At 38.1% G+C, this 12,494-nt stretch overlaps 1 long non-coding RNA gene across 1 annotated transcript; it reads left to right on the forward strand.

The window, feature by feature from the left end:
* The first annotated feature begins 4,799 nt into the window (after positions 1 to 4,799).
* Positions 4,800 to 12,494, forward strand: LOC149170308 (uncharacterized). Its single transcript, XR_016259482.1, has 3 exons — positions 4,800 to 4,879; positions 11,905 to 11,968; positions 12,075 to 12,494. It is a non-coding gene; the product is annotated as an uncharacterized LOC149170308 (long non-coding RNA).

Consider the following 12,494-nt stretch of genomic DNA (forward strand, 5'->3'; position numbering starts at 1 on the left):
GATATTAGAAATATTTTTAAAATATTGTGGTGGTCAATCGTTGGATACCCAAAGCTGCAGTCAAGATAAGCAGCTAACGTGTTTGAACTTCGAACGTACAAACACGACGTAGAATTTGTCAGTTTGTGCGAAGTGTTAGATAATTTTGCACTTTGTCGTTTTGGGCGAAGTGTTAATTCATGAACCTCTCAATATCGAATTGGGTGGTGTGCTGTCTAAACACGTCTGTCAGTCTATAGGGCTATAATTCATTCATTATTTTCAAAGATCTCCCAACACAAATCCTCTCGAAGCACGTTAATTAATAATGCTGTGATGAGACGTATGTCAGTCTGTATGTCTATAAATCTCCCGACACAAATCCTCTCGCAGCACGTTAATTAATAATGATGTGACGACACAAACCAACCATTGAAATTGAGATATTTTATTGAGTGGTTAACAGACGGCCACGTATGTTGGATAAGGTATGGTTGTATGTACAGGAATTTGATCATTACTTTATCGAATGTGATGTGTGTGGTAATAGGCGAATGCTATTTCTAACTCTATAGCTTCATAAATACCCGTCATTACACCTCTCTTTACATCAACATTCGATAGATGTATGGTTGAGAACATGCGATGACGTAAGGAGGATGGGTTTCTGGGTTGTAAAGAACGGGTATTTATGGAGCTATAGGGTTGGAAATAGCATTCGCCGTGGCAATACATGGCCCCAGTTGCTTTCGTACTGACATGACAGACTGTAAGAAAGGGAGACAGGGAATGGTTTGGATTACTAAAAGTAGTTGGAATTTGGGTAAAAAAATTTCAAAACTCTTGTAGAGGCAGTGTTTGAATCGTGTTTTTGATGGTGGAAATGACTTCAGCATTATCAAAAAACCTAAGGCACTTAAATTTTTGAATTTTAATAACTATAACTTGGATTTAAAAAACCCTACTAAATTTTCTGTAAATATGACCGAAATTTCCATAACTTTCAAGACAATTCTACCATCTAATTAAACTGGCGTAAGAAATTCACTCCTAATTGCCCTGCAATTGTTATTGGAAGTCAAAGAACCATGGAGAACGTGAGGAGTTTGGTACAATTTGTTGTACTTCGTTTCATTATCAATACAGTGACACTGTATAGACCCAGGTTTCAAGATAAATTCCGACCTACAATTGTTATTGAAAGACAAAGAACGTGAGGAGTTTGGTACAATTTGTCATTGAAATTGACTCCCAATTCCCGTCTACAATTGTTATGGGAAGTCAAAGAACCACGGAGAACGTGTGGAGTTATTTTGGTAGAATTATTCGAATTACATTTAAATTATGCGCACACATAATTAAATAGATGCCACGTTTATATAAATCTGAATTATAAATTGTTTATTACACTACATAATTATATAGGCCGAAGTCTAACTAGTCGGAAAAATTGTCCAGAAAGTTATGAAAATTTTAGTGATATTCAGAAAAAATCCAGCAATGATTTTTGTAAATCCAAGTTATAGTTGTTAAACTTCAAAATTTTAGGCGCCTTAAACATTTTTGATGGTGCTGAATCCATTTCCACCATCAAAAACAAGATTCAAACACTGTCTCTATAAAAAAAAAAATTGAAAATATTTTGCGTGGATTCCAACCACTTTTGGCCATCCAGGCAATTCCTCCGCCTCGTTAGACAACTCCATTATATAGTGTTGATTAATTGGGCATGAACCTAGACAAAAACTAATAAAGTGAAAATTAACACATGTTGGATCCCTACTTTGTATTCCTAAATTTTTATAATATTTAATTAATTATTTTTTTTATTATTTTAATCGAATTGATGATATTTATTTATTTCTTTTTATTTATTTTATTTTTTTTTATACCATATTATTTTATTCTTTGAATTTAAATAATAAAATTGAGTAAATTCATTACTTTGATTTATATTTTATTTATTTTGTTTTTTCTTTTTCTTATTACTATTTTTAGTTTTATGGTATAGAATAGTTAAATTTGACTTTATTATTTTTATTTTGTTTGTTTATTTATTTATTTTTAATTTTTTTTCATTTTCTTCTTATTATTTTTCAGTTTTATTGTTTAGAATAATTAAGTTTGACCTTATTATTACTGATCTTAGTTTTGATTTAAATAATAATAATAATAACAAAATTAATTTAATTCTTTATTTACAACTAATTTCCATCCATTACTTCATTTTAATTAAGACAAATTGTTTATTAATTAATGATAATTCTTTAGTCAAAACTAGTGGTTATATTCTAATGGCTAGAAAACATCTCTCTTTATCTATTTAATCTAGTACCATGATCTTGTCCTGAAGATGAACCTCACTGGATGGTTCAAAATGCGTCCACTACATTAGATGCTTCAAAATGCATCGACTTAGTTTCTTAAGATTTCTCAACATTGATAATATGGATCACAAAACCTAAATTCAGAAAGTGTGATTCAAAATGCATCGACTTAGTTTCTTAAGATTTCTCAACATTCATAATATGGATCACAAAACCTAAATTCAGAAAGTGTGAAAATTGCGAGGGATTTTTCCGTCTCATAACTTGTTGATGTTTTGAGAAAGAGATGAAGAAACAATATTTAATAATACGTCTTTGTTTTTTTTTCTAAAAACTATCATACATTGTCTTATAACTTTCAAAAATAATGGAGAAGAGCTACTTTCAAATTATATGAAAAGTTTATTGTAAAATTGATGATTCCAATAAATGATAAAATTAGAAGGACAAGTCAAAATCAAGAATAGAATAGAAATAACATAAGAATGTCTCCAATATTTGACTTATAGACTTATATATAAATTAGTTAAAAATTAAATCATAAAAAATAAAGTATGCATATAAGAAGTTATGCTTTGTTATTGATAATTTATGTAGATGATGTTATGTATTAACAAATTATAAAAGTACTTGTTATAAAATATAATCATTTCATATAATAGTGACATTTTCTTCTTAGGTAATATCATTGTTATTATTAGCCGATGGGGCGTAGAATAGATGATGATGGAGTGTACTCTTAAATCACTCTATGATGTGAAGGTTACCGGTTCGAAACTTTTGTGGGAAAAAATCAATGCTTGGGTGATTTTGGCTGCTTAGATGCCATTGGGTCGCGGTTTAAGCCTGATGTAATCTTTGATGAACTCTTTAATGAACTCATACCACTTGAAAAACAAAAAAATATATCATTGCTATTATTAAAACTCTTGTGTACAGAGATAGATAACCATGAGCATGAATTCCCTCTATTCTATCCCTAATAAATAAATAAAAATTGCAATTATTTTTTTATATATAGTAACATTAAAACAAATTATAGAATAAATTCACCAAATTTTTAATATAAATATATAATATACCATATAATTTTAGAATGTGACAATTAAATAGTATGTTGTTGAATATAAAATTTACGAAATTGTAATGTATTTTTTCCTGAGAAAATAGGTTAAGCCATTAATACTATGGAATTGATTTGAACTTTGTTTTGTCACATGTACAAATTCTAAATATTTCACCAAGTAAAAAAAATAATTGTTTCCACATAGTACCACTATAATATTGGCCATTTTAGCATACTAAACGTCTATTAAACAGATAATGTATGTGTACCAATGATTATAACCCGAATCTCATATGACATGATTTGATTTGATTGTATTAATGTACAAACTTTAATAATTGGCTCTCAATTTGGGTTTTATTTACAACATCAAATCTCTTGGGATCATGTACTTTGTCCTTATTCTATGAATACTTATGTATTTGCCTCACTTCAGGTCTCCCACTCCATCATTGGCTTACACCCAGCGATAACCAATGTCGCCAATCCTTGGTTGCTTAATCCAATGGTAGTAATGTTTCTCGAGGTTGTTAGGGTAAGGGATACCCCAAACACTGTTTCCATTCGGTAATTTTGCTTTGTTGCCGCATCCATCCAATGCCATTGTCCGCGCCTACACCAGCTCCATTCACTATTCGACGATTGGGTATCTCTCTTTAGAATGACGAGCTGCATCATCATATGCCACGTTACTGCTTCTGACCCTGCCTTCCCATGCTCCAGTCTCTGTTCGATGTTTTGGCTATAGCATGTCGAGCGGCTGTCTTTGCGCCATGTTATAGCCTCTTCACTTGTCCTTTGTTTAGGCTCTCTACTTGCATGTTTTCTATCGTGCCGCCTCCTGGTTTGCGACGTGTGACTTCTTCAGGTTATTCATATCATATATAGTCGCTTCTCTTTGCACTACACAAATTTTCGGCCTTCTCTCCTCCGCGCGCCCAACGGGGGGGTGTTTCGTCTGCGTCTTAGTTTTTCGTCCTGGAAACATTTCTATCTTCTAAATGGTAGTCTTTGGATTACTCTTGGTCTCAAGCTTCCGGACTGAATAATTGTTGTTTCTCCCTGAGCTCTTATCCTGCTCCTCAAACATTTAAGTATATCTCCTTTTATGGGCCTATCTGTCCTAGTTTTTTTTTCCATAATCTCTCATTCGGTGCTGACGGCTTGGAGACGGCCCATGTCTGAGGATTCTGTGGCGCTCTTGCTCTCGAAGGATGCTCGGTAAATAAGGTTAGTAACCTTTTGGTTTCCTATTTTCATCAGAAAGCATATTTTTCTGGTTATTCTGTATTTTCTCTGGTTCTAGCTGAATTAAGATTATAAAATAGATGTCTAAGATTATAAAATAGATGTCTATTTATGCTTAAAGGATTAGTAAAGGATTAGATTCTAGGATATCTCAAAGATGTTTTACTCAGTTGCTTCATATCAGGGGCTATATGTTTCAACTTTTAATGCTTAAGAAGGCCATCAAGGTTCGTCTTTATCAGCTTTCAAGCTGATTAAGGTATCTGTTTTAATATCCGGTGCATGTCTTTCTCATTGCCAGGCTCATATGTCTGGTCTTTTTTCCTTAATTGGTTATGGGATCCTTTAATTAATCTGAAGCAATATGTTGTTATATCGAAGCCCTGCTCTGACTTCCGCATAAAAATCGGGCCATGGTGGTGTATGTGCAAACATTGCTATTGTTGTTGTATAATTTGTCCGAGTCATTCTTAACTCTCCGGTTAGCTCCTTCTTCCTCCCTCGGACTCTTTTGGTTTTTCCGTTCTCGGATATTATATTTTCGGTTGACCAGAATGCCATGACGTAAGATGGAGCAGGATTTTTCCTCTTTCCATTAAATGGGAGCCGTCAATATTGAAGTCTTCCCTGTACTTTCTTCTATTTCGAGGTCCAATCCCTCTTTTTCGTTGTCAGTTGTGGAGCTTCCAAGAAGGTTATGCTCTATCAGGACGGGTACTTTAGGATGATCCCTAGATTCGGTCTCCTTTTTTGAATTTTTCCGTATGCCGTCATTCCCATATATTGCCTGGAGACTTATCTTCCGTATCTCCCACACATTCGGCTACTCTGTCGCCCTTTTTTTAAGTATTGACTGACTCACTTCCTGTCATCGGACTTGTTCCTTTCATAAATTTTCTGGAGGTTCCTCGTCCTTTCCTTCTTTATTTTCTTGTTCACTTGTCTTTTCCTCATTTAGTATTGTTTTCTTCATCGATCAATGGAAGCCTTTTCTGACGCGTCTGTCGCGTCAGCCATGGTGCGGGCCACCATGGAAGAGGAGAAGACCTTAGGCAGGTCAGTCGTAAATGCCGATTGGAAATCCTCCCTGGCCAATAAGTTATTTCCCCATGCATTGATCTCAGACTAGGATCAAAAAGGTGGCGGCTCTGATCTCCCGCCACGCCGAAGAAATCAGTGCCCTGTGAAGTCTTCCCCTCCTCTTGCTGCTATAAATTTGGATAGCTCCTTTCTGTTTGACAGGATTACTAGCCTTCAAAAGCGTGCTCTGGTGGGTCGTTGGCATTTCCCTGCAATGGAGGACGCCCAGATGAGATCTTGGATTGGTTCTAAATGGACCTCTCTATTGGGGTATATTCCGACTATCGTTAGGCTCATGAATAACTGGTACAATTTCCACTTTCTAAATGACCGTGATTTGGATGTTATCCTTGCTATTCCTTGGGTTCATGATAAAAGTTTTCTCGCTCTGCATAAGTGGTACATTGGCTTCAATCCCCTTCATAGCACCCCTTCAAACAATTTTATCTGGGTAAAGCTTCCGGGTCTTCCCATTGAACTATGGACTAAGGAGACTCTTGCTGATATTGGCAATGCAATCAGGAGATTTATCTTCGTTGACCCCAAATGTCTCGGAGCCAAGGACAAAAGGGTCGCTTGGATTCTTATTGAAAAAGAATACAGAGGGGGATTCCCTGAGCATATAGACCTATCATGGGGTGAGTCTAATATCTAGCAGAGGTTGGATTATTGGGGAGTTCCATTCAGATGCTCCGTCTGTCATAAAACCGGCCACCTGAAATTTCACTGCCCTCGCCGTCCTGGTGGTAGACATAAGGGGAAGGATCATTTTGAAAATCTTCCTGCCAATCTCTCGGGGATGGTTGGAGGTGAACAAAATTGCAATATGGAGCAAGATGTTAATGGTGTTTCCGGTGGCGGGATAACCCATCCCTCTTCTCCACGAGGTCTTTCCCCGGGGCGATCATCAAGTCTATCTCTGAAGAGATCTCATTCTTTTGAGCACATTCGGCGTGATCCCACCCCTCAAAAAGTGAACAACAGCTTTCGTAGATCTTCAAACAAGACAAAGTCCCTGGATCCAATTTGTATTTCCCCTTCTGAAAGGCAGTCGCTTTTCTCTGTCATCCCTTTGCCCCCTGAACCTCGTCTGGATAAAGCTATTCCTTCTCCTCCCTCTATTCCCCATCCCTCCCGGGATATCCCTTCCACCTCACACATCACATATATATCTTCATCTCCTCAATCTCCTCAAAATCATCTTCCTGCGTCTCACAGGATCTCATCTCCTCCTCCTCTCTCTACCCTCTCCATTCCTTCAAAAGCCATTGCAGACCTAAAAGGCAAAGCTCCTTGTATCTCGATCACTCCCCTAAATTCTCCTGAATCTTCTCCTGTGAATTCTTTCGAATGTGATCTGGATCTCCTGCTCAAACGAGAATCCCTTAAACTTCAACCTCTAATTGTTCATAAACCCAATCGGTCTCCATCCCCTACTATCAGTCCGTCCTCAGCAGGAAATATTACAGTAAGGCGAAAACAGAACAGGGGAAGCAGACATTTTAGGGGCAGGAAGGGTAGGCCTGATTTGAACATTTGGGACCTCACTCTGGTAGACATTCCTATTACTGAACTCGCTGAAAAGGGGCCGCTTAGAGCAAGAAAGCCTGGGGATGTGACCAAATGATTAATATTCTCTCAATGAATATTAGGGGTCTGGGAGCGGACCCTAAATTTTTGGCTCTCAGGGATCTTTTTAGATCTTCAAATCCAAAGATTATTCTCATTCTTGAATCCATATCTTACTTCAGATGCATGTTCCCCTCATGGCATATGGCTGCGACGAGTGCTTCTGGTCTTTCCGGTGGTTTGGCGGTTTTGTGGGATCCGGCTTGGATCTCGGCAGTGGCTTTCAATTGTTTTGCTGGCATTCTCCTTCTCGCCTACATTAGGGGATCTCCAGGGCCTGTTCACATCTTAAATGTCTATGCCCCGTATAAAGAATGCCTTCCCTTCTGGGACCTTGACTCTCTATTGATCAGGGGGGGATTTAAATTGCACTCTGAGTAATGACGAAATTTGGGGAAGGGGCAGAAAAAATGATCAGGTGGGAGGTATGATCAGAGATGCTATCCTCTAGCACAATTTTGTTGACGTTTATCCTATCAGAATGGGTCCTACTTGGGATAATGGGAGATTGAATGATGCTTATCTAGCTAAGAGACTTGATCGCTTCCTCATTCATGACAGATTGATTGATCGATTTGGGATCCCCTCTGTAAAGATTATTCCGAGCTTCATCTCGGACCACAGACCTATCTCCATCCAATGGAATCTCATTGGCCACAGGCATGGTTATCCATTCAAATTCAATCGAGTGTGGCTTGAGGATGATCAATTCAATAATCTAATCTGGGATTCTTGGCTATCTCCTTCCTCTGTGGACCATCCGGGTCATTCCCAATCTTTCTTGGATCATTTGTCGGACCTTAGGAAATGTGTTAAAAGATGGCAGCGAGAAAAGACGATCTCCAACAGGGAAGCTCTGAAGGAGATAAATGAAAAACTAGAAAAATTTTCTGTCTGCTTAAATGCCAACTATGTGTCCCTGGATATGAGAGCTCATATATGGGATCTGGAAAAAAAAAAAAAAAATTTCTAGCAATTGAGGAGGCTTCCTGGCGATTAAAGAGTAGAGCCACATGGCTACAAGAGGGTGACAAAAATACTAAATTCTTCCACTGATATGCAAATAAAAGGCGGGAAGCAAATTCAATTTGGGAGATAAAAAATGAGGAGGGAATCTCGCTCATGTCCCAGGAAGAGATCTCTAAGGAAGCAGTCATTTATTTTCAAAAAGCATACAGCAGGAACGGGGGCAGTGATTTTGATGACATCATATGGGGAATTGAGCCATATCCAACCATGTTTGATGAGGAGCAGAATGATCTTCTATTTGCTGAGGTAACTGAGGAGGAACTTTTGTCAACCATGAAATCTTTCCAAAAGGACAAAAGTCTTGGTCCGGATGGGTGGACTATAGATTTTTTCATTCACTTTTATGATCTATTCAAGTCTGACCTTCTGGAAATGGTGGAGGAGGCCAGGATCAATGGCTCTATAAACCGCATTATTTCCTCCACCTTCATTGCTTTAATTCCTAAAAAGAAGCTCTCCCTATCATTCATGGACTTCAGGCCCATCTCCCTGTGTAACACTCTCTATAAGATAATTTCCAAAATCATTGCTGACAGGATGAGAAATATTTTATCATCTCATTTGACCCCTAAACAACATGGATTCCTTAAGGGTAGGAACATTTTAGAGGCTGTTGCACTCACCCAGGAATGTCTCCACACTATGCATACAAGAAAAGCTGAAGCTACATTATTGAAAATAGATCTCAAAAAAGCATATGACTGCATTGACTGGGGTTTCCTTAGGTGTCTCCTTTCTAAAATTGGCCTAAATGACAAATGTTCCAATTGGATTATGGCCTGTGTCGAAGATGTAAACTATGCGGTTATTATTAATGGCTTCCCTACTTCATTTTTCTCTGCCGCCAGAGGCTTGAGGCAGGGTTGTTCTCTGTCCCCTCTCCTTTTTATCCTGGTCATGGACTCCTTAAGTCTTCACATAAAAAGGGTTGTTCAAGAAAAGAGATGTAGACCTTTGGCTATCAGCCGGGACATTTCCATTTCTCACAATTTGTTTGTTGATGACATCTTACTATCGGCGATGCTTTGTAAAGTCTCATGGACCTGTTTGCATGACATTTTGGGAAAGTTCCAAAAGGCTACAGGGATGTGTATAAACGATGACAAATCGTCTTTCCATCTGGAGGATGTAAATGGAGAACTTATTTCTCACCTGACCCAACTCTTCAATATAAAAGCTATACCTCTCAATGAGGGTCTGAAATACCTGGGCTATCAACTAAAACCTGTGGGCTACTCCTCTGCTGATTGGATGTGGATTCATGATCAATTTTTTAGAAGAATTGCTGGATGGGAATTCAAATGTCTTTCTATCACTGGGAGAGCAATTTTAACCCAAGCTGTTCTGGTTCAATTAATGGTCTACTGGGCCCATCTATTCTTCATTCCTGTAATCATAATCAACAAACTAAACAGATTGACTGCTAATTTTATCTGGGGTGGGAACAAAGAGAAAAGAAAGTTCCACCTTTCCAAACTCTCAAAGTTGACTTGTCCAAAAAAGATGGGGGGTTGGGGAATCATGGACCTAAATTTGTTTCGCATAGCTCTCCTTTGCAAATCCTTATGGAAAGGAGTCTTAGGAGATAGTCTTTGGAGCAAGGCCATCAAATCAAAGTATATGGATAACAGAGACATATCATTCTGGTATAGGCAAGGGACTATTGGATCCTCTCAGGGATCAGCAATTTGGAGAAGCTTTCGAAAAATCGAGCATTTTTTTCTCCAAAATCTGATATGGAGTTTCCAGTCGGGGAAAAAGATCATTATAGGATTAGATCCCATTGCAGGAGGTGATGAGGAAATATCCCTTTCTCTTCAGTTACTTTGGGCCTTACAACAAAGAGGGATCTTTTTCTGGGAGAAGGCAATTGTAAGATGGGCGGGATCTATCCCTATATGGAAATCGGGGGATGAGCTGGATCTCAATGATGAAATAGCTTATCAATGGAATCAGATCACTTGGTCCATGAGGAGCAGGGGCATTTTTCGATCTGAGGCAAAGGATAAACTAATTTGGAAGGGGTATGGGGGAAGATCAACTGTATATGTAAAGGACATCTATCTACAGCTCCAACACATGAGTTCCATTCATCAGGCTAACATCTTCCCTACTCCCTTTTGGAAAACAGGTTGCCCCCTCAAGACTATTATTTTTGCATGGCTTGTTTTCCACAATAAGACCCTTACATGGGATAATCCCCAAAAAAGGAACTGGAATGGGCCTGCCATATGTCCATTATGCAAATTAAACGAAGAAACCAACTTACATATCTTCCTAATTTGTCCTCAATCTCAAGGGATATGGCAAAATTTGGTAGTCCATTTTGGTTTCAGCAGAATCTCTTTTCCCTCCATCATGGAAGCATTTGATTGGTGGGGTAAGATGGAATTTGACTGGAGGCCAATTCCATTACTGACCTTATGGGCTATATGGAAATGGAGGAATGGGGCTCTTTTTCACTCCAGAAAGGAAAATTATGTTTCTATATATGAATCCATTATCTCTCAATACAATGCTTGTCTTATCTCCAATAATCTTCTGAGATATGGCGGAAAGATGGAAATATCCCTAGAACCCTCAGGCGTCCCTCGGGCCTATTTTGATGGGGCAACCCAAAATTGTTACTGTGCATGTGGAGTCTATATTATTCCAATGGAGGGACATCATATCGACATATTTTGGCACGGAGGTAAAGGATCAAATAACAAAGCAGAGGTAATGGCACTGGCAGGTCTCCTCATTTTCTGTGACTATCTTAACATCCAGGATCTGCAAATATTTGGTGATTCAAAGGTTATAATCGACCATGTAAGGTTTATTCACTCCATTAAAATCCACAACCTTTTGGGATGGTTGAGCAGAATAGACTCAATTTGGAAAAATCAAAAGGACTATTCTATTAACCATATAGATAGAGAAAAAAACAAAGTTGCTGATTATCTATCAAAAAAGGCCTTGCTTCACAAAATGAATTCTGGAAGATGAGTATTTCAGTGGGGGACAAATTGCACCATATACAGGAATTCATTCTGCCAAGTACCTAACTCACTCACTCCTCTCCTCCAATCTGGTATGTACCAAGTACCTAGTCCTGTGTTTTTTCCTATTCTGCTTAGTACTTCTTATTTTCTATCCTGCTTTCTGTTGAGGATCCATATAATGCCTCCATCTTATTCTAATCATTTTGAGGAGGAGTTACAGTCATGGGCTCTGATTTTGTTCTTTTCTCTGTTATGTTTTGGATGGCCTTATTCGTCACATATATATATGGTTAACATAACTGTCACATGATGTACTGTTTTTTATTTCTCATAATGAATGAATAGTAATCTAGCTTTTTTCGTACTGAAAAAAAAAACTGGTTTTTACCTCTGTCTCTGCTCGAGAGGATTATACTTTATCAAATCACTGGAAATGTTGATGTTTCAAGCCGTCTACGAACTGACTGGAAGTATTGCGGGTTTTCTCTTCACGATTTTGTATTAATGTTACCCTTCTTCTTGTTTGTTCACTAACAAGCAACCTTGTTCTCCTTGGTTGCAGGAAGGAATGGATACAGGTGGCTTTCCTCCAGGCATTTTGCTTACTTGCAGACATTTACCGAGCAGTTAAGCATCTCTTATATGGGGTTTGCATGCTAGCTTTCCAATTTTCTTTTCACATGGTTAGTTCCTCATTCGAGTTCTCATGGCCCTTGTGTTATTCTTATGCAGGGTACACACTCAGTGAAGGGTTTTCACTGCTTGGTTTAGCCTCAGGTGACGTTGTTGAAGAATGTCGTGGCCCTCCTCCACAACACTTCGAGTCCCAGGTGCTTATAACTTCTACAGTGTGACCTTCAGTAGAAATGACTTGGGTTTATTGTCTGCCGAATGGAAAACCTCCACCACCTATCGAGGGTCAGTTTTCGTTTGAGTTTAGTTCGATATTGTTCTGGGCTTCACCCCATTTTAGTTACATCTTTCTGAGTTCGCCCTTATTTTTGGGTTTCTCAAAGTAAATCCTTTTTATGTATTTTGTCGACTCTTTAATTGGAATTTTTGAGAGGGTTTCTCCTTAGATCAATGGTAATGGAAGGTCTTCGCGACCTGGCATTTGGTTTTTGTTTATATTTAAAAACGTTGGACTGATAA

Source organism: Pinus tabuliformis, chromosome 4_2 (genome assembly GCF_031772625.1).
Source record: "Pinus tabuliformis cultivar Carrire ecotype Pingquan chromosome 4_2, CPIR1, whole genome shotgun sequence".
Lineage (NCBI taxonomy): Eukaryota > Viridiplantae > Streptophyta > Pinopsida > Pinales > Pinaceae > Pinus > Pinus tabuliformis.